Below are 16,639 nucleotides of genomic sequence, written 5' to 3'. Positions count from 1 at the left end.
TCTGAAAATACATGCTCACTTCCTTAGCTTCTCAGCTGATGTTGTTTTCTGCGTTTCTTAGAGTATTGTCTTGCACATGCATTGCTTAGAAATCAGTGGATATGAGGACTTCTGATGGCTCAGTTGTTTCAGCGGCTGACTTTGGCTCAGGTCATGATCTCACAGTTCCTGAGTTCAAGTCCCATGTAGGGTTCTGTGATGACAGCCAGAGCCTGGAGCTTGCTTCGGATTCTGTGTGTGTGTGTCTCCCTCTCTTTCGGCCCCTCGCCTACTTGTGTGCCCTCTTTGTCTCTCTCTCTTTCTCTTTTTACAAAAATAAATCAACATTTCAAAAATTAAAACAAAAAGAAACCAGTGGATACATATGCAGATATTTGGATTCACTTGTGTCCTCTGACACTTTGCATCCAGCCCCAGCTCTCGTGACAGTTCTGAAGTACCAGGACTCTCTCCTCAGCTCAGCAATGCTGCCACTTTCTGCTTGTGCTCTATTCTCTAAGACCACAAGTGACCTCAGGCAAACACCAAGGCAAATGTAGAGCTAACTCATAAGCTTCCCTTATTTCAAAGATTGCACCCACTCACACTCAGGCCTGCAATGATTACTCTCCAATACCTCCCCTAGCTATTTTATATAGATGGGGCAGCTTTAATAGTTGATTTTGGTGAGAAGGTTGGTCCAAGACACTCAATCTTAGACTAGAAGTCTTCAGGTTATTTTAAAACCTGTACCTGATCATTCTAACACCTGGATCTCCTGTGGGTATGTTTTTACTGTTTACTTCTCTGTTAGTTTTCATTCATTTCGTCTCTCTCTTTGTGTGCCTCATAATTGTGAATTGCTTACTACATGCTGTGAGACTGTAGAAATAATGTGGGCCTACAATGATATAATCTTCTTTAAAAAATTTTTAATGTTTATTTATTTTTGATAGTAAGAGACAGAGTGAGAGCGGGAGAGGGGCAGAGAGAGGGAGACACAGGATCAGAAGCAGGCTCCAGGCCCTGAGCTGTCAGCACACAGCCTCAATCACAGCTTGAACTCATGGACCATGAGATCATGACCTGAGCCAAAGCCACACACTAAACCAACTGAGCGACCCAGGTGCCCGATGTAATCTTCTTTAAAGATGATTTTTCATTTGTTTCTGCTAAGTAACTAAAGTTAAGGCATCTAGAACAGTGCCTGGCACATGGAAAGTCATTAACTTTCATTGTTGCATGTTTATCTAACCCGCGCAGATTAAGAATACTCCAGCTTTTATGTTCTCAGCATTAGTACAAACTTGGGTTTATAGTCAATACTTAAAAAATAGTTGCTGAGTAAATGGCCTAAAGAGTTGAACATGAGGTGAGAAGTATGTGTGAACCACACACACATACACCAACACAAAATCATGAATACTTTTGTAGAAAGATACATTTCTATACAGTTTTTTAAAAGAATGAAATAAGCTTAGCATTTACCTTCATTCAGGTTTGACATGCTTTGCCTTGAAGCACTTTCCACATTTTTAGATTCTGCTACTTGAGCTTCTAGAATAAAGAAAAAAATGAAACAACTTTTTGGATACTTGTGAACATGCATGTTCGGGGTGTTATGATTTCATTATCATTGTCCATCTTTTAACGAATTTGGATTATCCAAGAAATATGCAGCCTTGGCATTCTGCTTCTCGAGTTCATCTTGATCACCTTTTGAATGACTGTTCATTCTCACTCCTCTTTTATACTGACTTTTCTGATCCTTTGAACTTCCTCATCTGGTTCCCACTACCACCATCTGAGTAGAGCACCCAGTTTGACCTTGGCAGACCTGCAAGGTCGATACTTCTGTTACTGCATTCTGGTTCATATATTGAATGTATGTATGGGAAAAAGGGATCCCAGCATCCCCATCTGCAAACCCAATGGGAAAACAGCCTTGCTTACATGCCTTCTCTCCCCTTTGTTCTACTTGGCCCCATTATTACAAACCATGTTCAAAGTGGATTTACCTAACAATGACTGTCTTCGAGGTTTTCTTGGTAAAATTGGTGGTGGTAGAACAAGGGCACCTGGAAAATGACTAATAGTTAGTACCACTGCAGTGTTTTGTTTTAAATGTTCAGACCACTGGCTTTCTGCTTTAACAGGCATACTTCTTAGTAGAGGCCCTGGCTCTGTTTCACTTAAATCTATCAGACGTTTCTTAAAAACAAAGGTTTTCTTCGTTGATAAAGGTAGAGACTCAGGGAGAAATTCCTTGAGCTTGGGAGTAATAACTGGGGAAGGGGCTCTTGCAGGTCTGGAGAACTCTGAGGAGAGAATCAGAAGGTCTTTGAAGATGTTATCAGCATGAAGATTTTTTCTTTTTGATGCTGCTTGTTTTGCTTTTCTTGAAGTTTCCATTTGGCTTGTTTCTTTCCAAAAAATTCGACTTGAGGCTGAATGACAGCTTGGAAAAAATATGGAGCCAGTAGCAGTCTCTGGAAAGTGCCAATAGACCCTCTTAAAATGTTTCCTTGGTATTGAAATAGTCTTCAGTCTTTCCTGTACATGATAATCAACAAAGAGAGTTTGGATATTGATAGGGATTTGTGATCGATCTCTTGAAACATCAGGAAGACTCGTTTTCTCTCTTTCAGTTGAAGTGGTTTTTTCTAGAGTGAGCTTCACACGTTTTGGCTTAGTTTTACCAGTCTTGGCTAAACCAGAAAAAAAAAAGGCATAATTAGTTTATATTTATCAAGGTATCAGGGGCAAAATTTAATGTCTTTGTGTTCATACTCACCCTCTTTCACCTTCTAAGAATTTCTGTATATAACTGCTCAGCTATGAGGACTTTTGTTTAGCTGACTGGGGTAAAGTTTGAGTGATCAGGGGCGCCTGGGTGGCTTAGTCGGTTAAGCGTCCGACTTTCACTTAGGTCATGATCTCGCAGTTTGTGGGTTCGAGCCCCGCGTCGGGCTCTGTGCTGACTGCCAGCTCAGAGCCTGGAGCCTGTTTCAGTCTGTGACTCCCTCTCTCTCTGACCCTCCCCTGCTCACGCTGTCTCTCTCTCTCTCTCCTAGAAATAAATAAAACATTAAAAAAAAAAAGTTTGAGTGATCAATTGGAAAAGTGAAAAGTCTAAATTGTATTCGATTTAGAAAGGATAGGATGCTACTAAAACTGGAAATACGGATGGGTAAACATGACTTTGATGAAGTTTTGTTATTTATCATTCTTCATTATGTCTTCCTCATTTGAAACTTCTTTGAGCAAAGACTTAAATTTCTTTTCAGGGCCAAACATCAGACCAATGTGGCTTTTGAAAACGATAATATCTTGATGCTGGATGCAAAGCACTACAAGTTCAGTTAGGTTACAATGGTGAGTGTTATTTTCTCTCCTAGGTCCAGAAAACACACTATGGCCTGCATTCCTTGGTACCTCAATACACCGAATATGCTTTCTCTCTCCTGTGGGACAGAATGTTAAATGACTTTTTCCCACTGTCTTAATTGAATACAATAAATGGTGAGGACCTCTGCATTCTAAAGAAGAGATAACAGATTCATTAAGGCAAGGCTTACAAAGAGCTAGCCAAAAGAAACCCAGCTCTCACCCATCTGCTGTCTACATACAAGAGATGGCTAGAGTCTGACCCAAGTTCAGAGAGAGGAATTCTTCTGGATAGAGTTATTGGAATCCATGTTTCTTTGATCTTCCCCTCCCCATGGTAGGTGGAAGAGGATGATTTCCTCCCACCTCAAACAATGAGGGGAATTCTCAGAGAACCATTTCGAGAACAGGAATGTATGTCCCAAGGAGAAAATGACACCTCATTATTCCCTTACTCACCTCCCCCAATTATACTTAGAGTAGCAAAAAAGGATTAGCCCGCCCAATCAAGGCAAGAGAGTCCTTGAAACTACTCGACTTGTGTCTCCTGGCATTTCAGGGAGTACAGAGACTGATGCCTGATTCTTAACTCCTTAACTCTTCTCCATCCCTAGCCCCACCTATGGAGGAGCAGAAACTGTAAGTTGGGGAAAAGGAGTAAAGAAGAGGTGGAAGAACTTGTCATGCCCCTGTTTCCTCTGGCTTGTCTTTTTTTTTTTATTTAATTTTTTATAGTTTATTTATTTTTGAGACAGAGACAGAGCACAAGGAGGGGAGGGGCAGAGAGAGAGGGAGACACAGAGTCTGAAACAGGCTCCAGGCTCAGAGCTGTCAGCACAGAGCCTGATGTGGGACTTGAACTCACGAACTGCAAGATCATGACCTGAGCCGAAGTCGGATGCTTAACCAACTGAGCTACCCAGGTGCCCCCCTCTGGCTTGTCTAAAAATTTGCAGATGTAGTCTGAGCTGGGAGAAAGGGCAGGTTTGATTGCCTACTAAAAAGCAATAATGATTTAGATGGAAATATTTAATATCTGAAAAGGACACAAGGCTAATAGGTAAAATGGACTAGAAAAGCCTTGGAGGAGAGATGTCTGCCCCGTGTGAGTTTGAAGGGCAGTAGTAGGAGAATAATGTTTGCTTCCTGCTTATATGGAACTAATAAAAACTAGCTCATTCAAAACAAATGGTCACACCACTATCTTCACCTTTTCCCCTCTCTCCCATATTAAAACAAAACATAATAACACAAGCAAGATCCTCAACAAACTCCAGAACTTTCTCCAACCACCACCATCTCACCATATTTATCCTTCTGGAGTGTGGACTAATTGACACTCAGTTTGATGACTTCTTTATTTAGTCTGTAACTTTTAAATAAATTAATAGTCTTTCTTTTTAGAACAATTTTAGATATGAAAACACTTGAGCAAGAGTACAATTCCCATATATTCCCCTTCCCTGCAATTTTATCTATTATTAACATCTTGATTAGTGAGCGCATGGATGAACCAGTGTTGACATACAATTAATTTAAGTCCATACTTTACATTAGGGTTCATTCTCTGTGTTGCACATTTCCATAGACTTTGACAAATGTGTAAGATCATGCGTTTGCTATTATAGTATCATAAAAAATAATGTTACCATCTTAAAATTCCCCTGTGCTTCACCTATTCCATACTTCTCTCTCTGAACAAATTTCTGGCAGTCAGTGATTCTTTTTTTGTCCATGTTATTGTTTCACCTTTTCCAAAATACTATAGTAGTTGGAATCACGCAGTACACAGCCTTGAATGAGTAAGAGTTTCTTTTGTTCTTCTCTGGCATTTGGTGGTGTTAGTGTTGTGTATTTTAACTACTCTATGTATGCAGCGGTATCTCGTTGTTGTTTTAATTTGTTATCTCTAATGACAAATGATATTAAGCATTGTTTATCTTTTTTCTTAATTTCCTTCTTTTTTGGTGCTAAGCATTTTTTCTTAAAAACATTTTTTTAACATTTTTATTCATTGTCGAGAGACAGAGAGAAACAGAACACTAGCTGGGTAAGGGCAAAGAGAAAGGGAGACATAGAAAGTGAAGCAGGCTCCAGACTGAGGTGTCAGCACAGAGTCCGATGTGGGGCTTGAATCCACAAACTGCGAGATCATTACCTGAACTGAAGTCAGCCACTTAACCAACTGAGCCACCTAGGTGTCCCCCCTTTTAAAAAAATGTTTTTGTTTTTAAACGTTTAGTGGTATTTTTTTTCCTATTCTTATTTGCTTTCTGGATATCTTCAGTGAAGTGACTGTACAGATATTTAGCTCACTTTTATTATTTTTAAAATTATTATTATTACTTGAGAGAGAGAGAGAGAGAGAGAGAATGTGTGTGTGCATGCAAGCAAGGGAGAGGGGCAGAGGAAGAAAGATAGAATCCCAAGCAGGCTCCACACTTAGTGTGGAGCCCAATGCTGGGCCCCATCTCAGGAACCTGGGATCATGACCTGAGCTGAAATCAAGAGTCAGATGCTCAACTGACTGAGCCACCCAGTGGCCTCTAGACCACATTTTAGTTCAGTTCTTTTCTTATTGTTTAGTTTAAGAGTTCCTTCATTTGGGATGCAAATCCTTTATCAGATGTGTTTGGTAAATATTTTCTGCCAGCATGTGGCTTGTCTTCTTATTCTTTTAACAATGTCTTTCACAGAGTAGAAGTTTTTAATTTTAATGGATTTCATCTTACCAATTTTTTCTTTATGGGTTGTTCATTTTTATTATGTATTGTTTTATTTCTATTTAATGCATAAGGGAATGTTCCAAAGGAAAGAGTTGGAAATATAAACCTGATAAATCTTCCATTTCATGGACTTTTCCTTTGATGTCATATCTAAGAAGTCATTGCCAAATCCATGGTCATCGAGATTTTTTCCCTATGTTATATTTTAGAAGTTTTGTAGTTTTGCATTTGTACATTTAGGTCTATGCTTCTTTTGTGTTAATTTTTGTGAAAAGTGTAAAGTCTGGCCTAGGTTAAGTTTTGGGGTTATTATTATTATTTTTTGTGTGTGGATACCTAGTTAATTTGTTCCAGGACCATACACTGAAAAGACTTTATCTTTGTTCTTTGTTCTTTTGTCAATGATTGGTTGACTATATTTGTGAATATCTGTTTCTTGGCTCTCTATTTTCATCCATTGATCTACTTGTCCTTTATTTTGCCAATACAACACTGTCTTTATTACTATAAAGTCTTAAAACTGAGTGGTGACTATTTTACTTCCTTTACCTTCTTCGGTATTGTATTTTTCCTTACATATAAAGTTTAGAATAATTTTGTCAATATACACTAAGTAACTTGCTGGTATTTTAACTGAGATTTCTTTGACTCTGTAGATCAAGTTTAGAATAATTGCCATCTTAACAATATTGAATCTTCCTATTCATGAAGATGAAATAGCTTTCCATTTATTTATATATTTTTTATTTCTTTTATCACAATTTTGTAGTTTTACTCATATAAATCCTGTAATACATTATTAGGTTTATGCCTAAATTAATTGTAGTGTGTTTTGATACTAAAGTAAGTTGTAGTTCAAATTCTAACTGTTCATTGCTGGCATATAGGAAAGCAATTGATTTATGTTTATTAATCTTGTATCTTGTAACATCGTTATAATTGTTTATTATTATTTCCAAGAGTTCTTTTGTTGATTCTTTGGGATTTTCTATGTAGAATAAAGACAGTTTTATTTCTTTATTCTCAACCTGTACAGCTTTTATTTCATTTTCTTGTCCTATTGCATTAGGCTAGGATTTTTTAGTACAATTGCTTAATAGCAGTGGTGAGAGGGGACATCCTTCCCTTGCTTGTCATTTTAGGGGGTAAGCATCTAGTTTCTCACCATTAAAGATGTTGTTAGCTGTGGGATTTGGGGTAGATCTTCTTTATCAAGTTGAGAAAGTTCTCATCTATTCTTAGTTTGCTGAGAATTATTTCACGAAGGCATGCTGGATTTTGACAAATGGATTTTCTATATCTACTGATATGATCACATGAGTTTTCTTCTTTAGGCTATTGATCTGATGGATTAAATTAACTGATTTTTGAGCATTAAACCAGTCTTACATATCTAGAATAAATCCCCACTTGGTCATGGTATGCAATTATTTTCATACATTGTTGGATTCAATTTGCTAAAATTCTGTGGAGGATTTTAGCATTTATGTTCATGGGTGATATTTATCTGTAGTTTTCTTGTAATTTCTTTGTCTAGTGTTGGTATTAGGGTATACTGCTCTCACAAGTTGATTTAGGAAGTGTTCTCTCTGCTTCTATCTTCTGGAACAGTTTGTAGAGAATGGATATAATTTCCACTTTAAATGTTTAGTAGAATTCACCAGTGACCCTATCTATCTGGGCCTGGTGCTTTCTATTTTGCAAAGTTATTAATTACTGATTCAATTTCTTTAAAAAAAATAGGCCTCTTCAAGACTATAAAGTAATAGATTAGTTATAAATATAAACATTATTTATAACAGATTATATATTTTACGTATTGTGAGTTTGGGTAGTTTATGTCTTTGAAAGAATTTGTCCCTTTTATCTGTTACCAAACGTGTGGGCCTAGAGTTGTTCATAATATGTATTTATCTTTTTTAAAATGTCTATAGACTTAAAAGCAATGAACCCTCTTTCATCACTGATAGTAGTAATTTATTTCTTCTCTCTTTTTTCTTAGATAGCCTGGTTAGAGTTTTATCAATTTTATTAATCTTTCCACGAACCAGCTTTTGATTTTGTTGATTTTTTCAACTTAATTTCTGCTCTAATTATTATTTCTTTCCTTCTGCTTGCTCTGGGTTTATATTCTTCTCCTTTTTCTAGTTTCCTAAAGTAAAAGTTTAAAGTATGTGCTTTAGATTAATCTTCTTTTTCTAAAATATGCATTCAAGGCTAGACATACCTTTTAAGCCCTTTTGTTTTGCACCGCACATTTTGATAGGCTGTTATTTTCTTTTCATTCAGTTCAAAACATTTTAAAATATCTCTGACTTCTTTGACCCCTGTGCTATTTAAGTACGTTTAGTCTCCAAATATTTTTGGATTTCCACATATCTTTCTGTTACTGATTTTTAGTTTAATCCCATTGTGCTCTGAGAACAAACACCACATAGTATCTGTTGTTGTTGTTTTTTTTTAAGTGTGTTTTATGGCCCAGAATGTGGTCTAGCTTGATTAGGGTCTTATGTGAGGGAGAAGAATGTTTTCTGCTGTGGTAGATGAAGTGCTCTACAAATGTCAATTGTATCCTGTCAATTGTTGGTACTATTTGGTTAAACTAAATCCTTACTAATTTTCTGCCTGCAAGATCTGTTAATTACCAATAAGGGGTGTGGAACTCTCACTATAACAATGGATTTATCTATTTCTCCTAACAATTCTAGCAGTTTTTGCTTGAAATATTTTGACTCTCTCTTTCTTAGGTGCATGTCAGTTAAAGATTTTTATGTCCTTTTAAAGAATTGACCCCATTATAAGTAAGTATTGCTCCTATTTTTCTCTAATAACTTTTCTTGTTCTGAAATCTGCTCTGTCTGAAATTAATATAGCCACTTTTTTTTTCCTTAGACTAGTGTTAGTATGGTATGTCTTTCTCTATACATTTACTTTTAACCTATCAGTGTTTTTATATTTAAAGTAAGTTTCTTGTGGGGGTGCCTGGGTGGCTCAGTTGGTTAAGTGTCTGACTTCTGATTTTGACTCAGTTCATGATATCACAGTTCGTGAGTTTGAGCCCCAAGTCAGACTCTGCACTGAGAGCATAAAACCTGCTTGGGATTTTCTCTCTCTTTCTCTCTCTCTCTCTGCCTCTCCCCCACTTGCACGCACTCTCTCTCTCAAAATAAACAAATAATTTTTAAAAAAGTAAGTTTCTTGTAGACAACATATAATTGGGTCATGTTTTTTTAATCTACTGTAGCAGTTTTATTTATTTATTTGTTTGTTTGTTTATTTATTTATATAATTTATTGTCAAGTTGGCTAACATACAGTGTGTACAGTGTGCCCTTGGTTTGGGGGGGGTAGATTCCCGTGGTTCGTTGCTTACATACAACACCCAGTGCTCATCCCAACAATTTGGCCCATCACACGTTTTCCCCTCTCCCCTGCCCCCCGCATCAACCCTCAGTTTGTGCTCTGTATTTAAGTCTCTTATGAAAAAAAAATTTTTTTAAAAGTCTCTTATGGTTTGCCTTCCTCTCTATAACATTTTTTTAAATTGGCATATGGAGAACATGTATACTGCTGCTGCTTTTTTTTTTTTTTAATATTCCCTTCCTTTTATTCTTTTTTTGGTTTCAGTTGAGCATTTTACCGAGAGAGAGAGACAGAGAGAAAGAAGAGAAAAATCTCAAGCTCACTCTATGCTCAGCATTGAGCCCAATGCAGGGCTGGATCCCATGACCCTGGGATCATGACCTAAGCCAAAATCAAGAGTCAGCGTTCAACTGACTGAGCCACCCAGGCACCATCATATTTTTTGATGGATCTAAGAAAGTCACTGATTATCATTTTGTTTATTTTTTTCCCCTTATGAAGATATGACTGATGACTTTCAATCTGTTTACATTTTGAAGCTGAAACTGAAAGTTTCCTCCTATATACTCTTTGAACCTTTATGACCTGGAATTTTCCACCTCTACTACCAAAGCTATTATCACAAAGTTATTGTTGGTATCTTGTTGTTAAACCTATTGGGTACACACTATTATTTACCTTTATTTGACCTCCTCTTTGCATTTGATACTCTAATCCACCCTATTCTCCATGAAATTCACTCTTTCCTTGACTCTCATGAAAGCCATTTTTCCATTCCAACCACCTGCCCATTTATCTTTCTCTAGGCAAACGTTTCTCTTTCTCAATTTACCACTTAGTATTCCCAAAGATTCTACCATTATCCCTCCTCTCATTTTAACTAATTTTCCATATACAATAATAATTCTAAATCTGGGTCTGGAATCCCTAAGCACCTCAAACTTATCATGTCTACACAAACGTATCAGCAGTTTCTGTCCTCTTGTATCTCATAGAGATACATCTTTTATCTAGTCACACACATGAACATGCATGCACACACACACACACATACACACACACACACACACACAAACTTGAATCCTAGATTCTTCTTGTATTAGTTTCCTCTAGCTGCTGCAACAAATAACCACAAACTTCATGGCTTAAAACAACAGAAATTTATTATCTCACAGTTCTGGAAGCCAGAAGTCCAAAATTATATAACTGAGCCCAAACTCAAGGTACCAGCATAGCCCTGTTCTCTCTGGACTCTCCTGTAGAGAATCCACTCCTTGCCCCTTCCAGCTTCTGGTGGCTGCCAGCACGCCGTGGCTTGTGGCCACATCACGCCTGTCTTCAAGGCCAGCATCTTCAAATCTCTCTTTGCTCCATCTTCCTATCACCTTCTGTGTGTGTGTGTGTGTGTGTGTGTGTGTGTATGTAATCTCCCTCTGCTTCTTTCTTATAAGGAGACCTGTGATTGCATTTGGGCCCCACCTGAATAATCCAAAATAATCTTTCATCACAAGATACTTAACTTGATCATATATGGAATGCCATATAACATTTTCTTTCTTTCTTTCTTTCTTTCTTTCTTTCTTTCTTTCTTTCTTTCTTTCTTTCTTTCTTTCCTTCTTTCTTTCTATCTGTTTTGGCCATAGAAGATAACATTCACAGGTTCAAGAAATTAGGATGTTGATATCTTTTGTGGGGTTATTTTTCTGTCTGCCATACTTCTAACTCCTCACATTTAACACATCCAATTAATCAACTCCAGACTATATTCAAATTATATATGTCAACTCTAAAGTTTCTAATTCCCCACCGCTTTCCTCCTCTGTCCCACTCCTCTTTCCTTTCCTACCATGGGAATCACAGAAAAAGTGAGCTATTGTTCTCTGGGATTTGGTTTACAGTGGAGATGAAGACAGACAATCAGTGACCTAATTAAGTTCTGCTGTTGCAGAATAGAAAGGTAAGACATGTGGACTTAATGACTTCCTAAGGCCACACATCTTATGAGTGTTGGAGCTATGACCAGAATTCAGATCCCTGGATTCCCACTGTAGTGCATTTTGCACTGTTCCAGGTTCCTACAAGTCAGCAAATAAGTCCAGACCAAGTGAGAGGTATTACAAGTATCATAACATCTTACAACCACTCAGTGATTTTATAGCTTATAAAGTGCTTCCACACAGGCTATTGCATTTTAACCTCCTTTTCTCATAGTTAAGTGATATTTTTAAAAAACCAAATTTTCCCTTCTAATTTTCACTGCCATTATCCTAGTCTTCATCAATTTAACTTCACCCTTGATTTTCTGATACAACCTTATAAAGTTTTCATCAAATTATCTGAATCTTATCAGTGATAATTCAGATTCCTTAGTTTGGTGAGTAAAAATCTGTGTGAACTGGAAACATTTTTTTAAAAAAACAGGGCACCTGGGTGGCTCAGTCAGGTAAGCCTCTGACTCTTGAATTTGGCTCAGGTCATGATCTTGAAGTTGTGAGATTCAGCCTTGCATTGGGCAAGCCTGCTTGGGATTCTCTCTCTCCCTCTCTCTCCCGTTCCCCTAAATGTGGGCTTTTTCCCTCTCTCTCAAAAATAAATAAATAAATAAACAAAAAATATCTATGTGACTTTGGTGTCTAATGATTCATTAGTTTCTAGTGGAAACCCTCAGATACTCTAATTATTACTGCCAATCACAAAGTCCATACTGCTCGTTTGTAATTTAATTTCTTATGCTGATCACACTGCATGGAATACCTTCTCCTACTAACCAATTGAAATCATTCTTCTTTTAATGTCTACCTAAAAACCTTAATCAATCCATTTTTCTTGATTAATATAGCCCACATTTACTGCTCTCATTAATCAATAAACATTTAACACGTACCATGGGCCAGCTGTATACATTGTGCTGAGGGTACAGTCACACAGCACAAACCTCACTGCCATCAAACATCTCACAATTAAATGTAGAAACTAGGCAGGTGAGCAGTTATACTAGAGAATGACACGCACTTGGTAAGGGTAAACATGGAATGCTATGGGAACATAAAGGAAGGTACTCTGACCAGGTGAAGGGGGAAGAGGTGCTTAGGAATATCTTCCCAATGAAGACAATATCTCTTTTCAATTCCATACTACTCTATTCTTTGATACATTTCTCTGTGATTTTTTCTAGTATCTTAAATTTCTACTTTTCCAATAGACTCTCCTCTGCCATCAAAAACTACACTACACAAGTCTCCTCTATAAAACGTATTTCACTCCACTTTTAGTTATTCTTCAAGTCTTAGTTCAAGCCGCATTCCTGCTCCAGTGCTCACTCACATGTATGAACTACTATTGTCTATACCATTAATTGGACATAATTTTATGCTGCTTTATACTCTTAAGGTTTTTATTTTATGGGTATCTCACCTTTAGAACTTGATTAAAGGTCTTAAAACATCCTGAAAGGCAGGGACCAGATCACTCATGTCATTAACTCCCTATGGCATCTAGCATCTTATACAAATTATAGGTATTTATTTCAGGGTTTTATTTCAGTGTTTGAATATTCATTTTTACAAATTGTATTTCAGTCATTTTAAGTTTTAATGGATTTAAAGAACAAATAGTTTGAACACCTATTATATGCAAAATGCTCCACCAAGAGCCTTTAGAAACACAGGATTATTAACAGTCAAGGTCATAGAACCTTCAAGAGAGCCCCCTCCCCGACAAAAGAAATTTTCCATCCCAAAATGTGAATAGTGAGAACTCTGTACTAGAGGATAGACTTTAACCAAAAGATGAATGAAAAAACTACAACAAAAGAACCGGTCATGAGCAGTAAATCCATATAACTGTGGGCATTATTGTTACAGAATAGGTTGTAAATGTAGAAATATAGAACATTCTAGAAATGACAATGTAGAAATGATATAACAAAAGCTGAAAAGGAAAGTGGGATAGGAAATTGGAGATAGTATAGGGCATGTTGATTTATACATCTTTAATAGCCATGAATCAAAGGCAATAATTTAACACTCTAAATCAAGTTATAGACTAGGCAAATTTAATAGTATACATGTTTACGCTAAAATAATGAAATACATTCTAAAATAATGAATACAATCAACTAAAATAAGGTGACTGAGGGCACTGAAAAGGGGAAAGAAGTGGAAACATGCTTTTATCATTGCTGTAAGGATCAACAGATACCACATACATAAACAGAGGATGAAGGGCTTTATATAAAGTTATGGTTATCCAAGTGGCTCCTCCTCACTTCACTGCACTTATCACAATGTAATTTTACAATTACTTATATATTATTTGATCCAAACAGAGGTCAACGAATAAAGAGGATGGACAAAGGCTCTTTTGCTCATCATTACATCCCCAATTCCCAGCACTGTGCAAGGAAGTACAGTCAATTCTTGTTATTCGTGGCCATTCTATTCTATAAAATCTCAGTGAACACTGAATTATCCAGTACTGAGCCATTGCTTCTAAGGCAAATATAGGTCTAGTTTCCTCTAAGCTTCTGGTCTCAACATTATCAACAACCAATCAGTACATAATCTTGTTTGATACATGTTTCTATTCAAAGACACTTAACATATATTGCTGATTGCTTCATATTGAACAGCCAACAACACTGCAACTCATGCCTGAAGGAAGCTCAGCTAACACATGTTTTTCTCTGTAAGGCACATCGCAGCCTTCTTGGGCTTAGGAACACCAGACAGCCCTTGAGCACTGTTACTGGGGGCTATTTTAGATAGCAAAAGCACCAACAAAAGGCACAAAAAATTTTAAAACGTGACACTGAGGAAAAAGACTGAACAGACTGAGAAAAGGGCAGTTGTTGACAGTATGAGAGCTGAAACAAGAAGGCAGGGCATATCCTTTGTTAGACGGCAGCTGGGGGAACATGTATGTTTTCACTGCCTGCACATATCCATCCGCTAGTGACTGAGAGTTACCATATATCCTACTCTCTTACACACAGTTTCACTTATTATAAAAGGAGAAAGAGCTGTCTCTACTGCTCTGAAGGGTTCTTCATTGACATATCATTGAGTTAAAAAGATAAAGTATAGTACAAGGTAGTGTTTTGGGTGTTAGAAATAATTTTAGCAGTTAGGTAACAAACAATGAAGATCAACTGTAACTGTAGAAATGAATTGGATGTTATCATCTCACAACAAACATTTGGAAGTTACTGGTTACCAGTGAGAGTCTTTTTCACTATTGTGATTCTGAACTGTGCATCTTGAGAAATTTCCATGAAAAATAAATAAACTGAGTAACATATTTGATTAATACACATACCTGTATAGACTTTCTTCTTAGATAAAGGCAGCTTAGGGACTTTTGGAGGTAAAGGTCTTCGAAGTAGTTGTGGGTGGTTTTGCATTTTAATTAACAATAAGCACTGTTTTTTCACAGCTATTGGTTAAGCGAGAATTGAAAAGGTTTTCACTATGTTTGAATTGTTGCTGAAAAATAATTCATTAGAATCTACATTTAGTGAAAACCATTCTGTGCTAATACTGTACTGAGTCCAAGCAGAATTCCTATAAAAGAAAAAGAGGATAAGAAAAAATTCTTTAAAACTTCTAGAATCTAGATAAAATTTAGGTTTATAATTAACACAATTCTAAAATACATGTACTATTACCAATCAGGATCATTCTAAAATTTCTCATATTAGTAAAATGTTCACTCTGCCCATGCTATATCATGTAGTAGATACTGATTTTCCAGAACAGTAGAAATAACACTCATTTTCCCCCTCTACCTTCAAAATGTTATCACTTCACATATTTGGAAAAAGATTTGGTTAAAAAGGTAAGGAAATCTCTCCGTGATAGCCTCTTAAGACCTGAAAAATGCAACTGTTCACAAGTAAGTTGTTTTCTTTCTGTTAGGTTTCAACCGTTACTAGTTGGGTCCTACTATTTAACCCCAAAATAAGATGTTCTTCAATATAATGAGATTTTTCCAGGATCTCTATTCCAATTAGTACTATTTACATATGATGCCAGAAGCTCAAAACATGCGCTAAATTCTCAAGGCAACATCAAAGTGCCTGGCTCATCACTATTCCGTTGACAGTCCGGAAGGGAATGCTTTGGAGCTGCATAAATGGGACGTTTTATTCCCGAAAGAGAACTTTGCATAGAAGCGTTCAAGGTATTCTCCCTGTTAGTGTGTCTCCCTTGATGCTGGTAATTTTCCTTCCGTATTATCAGAGAAGATGGGTTGGACGCCTACACTATCCTTTAGGGCAATCAGCTACAACTCAAAACAACCGGCTTTTCCTCTTTCCTCTTTTCCTCGGAATTGAGGCAGCAGGTAAAGCTCAAGGGAGGGTGCGAGTCCCCCCGCGGGATGTTGTCCGCAGAGAAAGCACCTAGATGACTTATCCTCGACCCCTCCGCACCGCCCGGCCNGAAGCCCGCTCCCTGTGCCGCTGCTGTACGGAACCCCGTGGTGACAATCATTATTCCTTTTCTCATTCTTAATGACGTTGACCACTATTATTTATTTACTCTTCTTGATTACACGATGTATCTAGGGTCTGGGCTGGCGTTCTGTGATGGGGCACCTGGGCGCAGCGGGGTCCCGTGGCTGAGATTATAGTACCCCCGAAAAAAGAACATGCTGTTTTCTTCCTCTTACTTTTAATGCAAACGGTTTTGCCTTTCTGATCCTTTAAAGTTCCTGGATGAAGAGAAACTGAGTAGGAATAGGGGCATTAAGGGTCCAAGCGGGCTTTAAAAGAAACCCATTTCTCACTGTTGCAGTCATTTGTTTTGAGTATCATAATATGGCTTGTCTCCTCTGTCTCGGTGTTGTCTCGGTGTTGATAAACCTGTACGTCCGGTGATCGGTACATCGTCTGCGTTTGCGTGTATGTGCATGTTTCTCTGAAGATTTGAGGGAGAAAGAGTATGAGAGAAAACTCATCAGGTAGGTGTGTAAATCCCAACTCAGAAAGTAATGCAGATGGAGCTTCCTCCGAGTCTGGTTCCCCCCCCCTCCCCCCCCTTAAGCACAAGTGTAGGAACTTTAGTAACAGATGTTGGAAGATGAGGGACTTTTGTTTATAAATCTGTCTAGCTTTGGCGATCCTTCAAGATTTAGTCCCTAACGACGTCTTCCTTTTTCTTCTTAGGAGGAAGCATAGATTTTTAA

At 37.4% G+C, this 16,639-nt stretch overlaps 1 long non-coding RNA gene across 1 annotated transcript; it reads right to left on the bottom strand.

Annotated features, from left to right (window-relative positions):
* Nucleotides 1-1,474: 1,474 nt before the first annotated feature.
* Nucleotides 1,475-14,991, bottom strand: LOC144243641 (uncharacterized). Its single transcript, XR_013338719.1, has 3 exons — nt 14,771-14,991; nt 1,998-2,687; nt 1,475-1,536 (listed from the first exon to the last, which is right to left on the bottom strand). It is a non-coding gene; the product is annotated as an uncharacterized LOC144243641 (long non-coding RNA).
* Between the last annotated feature and the right edge of the window lie 1,648 nt (nt 14,992-16,639).

The sequence above is a fragment of the Crocuta crocuta genome, unplaced genomic scaffold, assembly GCF_008692635.1.
Source record: "Crocuta crocuta isolate KB4526 unplaced genomic scaffold, BGI_CrCroc_1.0 scaffold586, whole genome shotgun sequence".
NCBI classification, from domain to species: domain Eukaryota; kingdom Metazoa; phylum Chordata; class Mammalia; order Carnivora; family Hyaenidae; genus Crocuta; species Crocuta crocuta.
The sequence above is the reverse complement of the archived record's forward strand: the minus strand, read 5'-3'. Positions and strand labels throughout refer to the sequence as shown.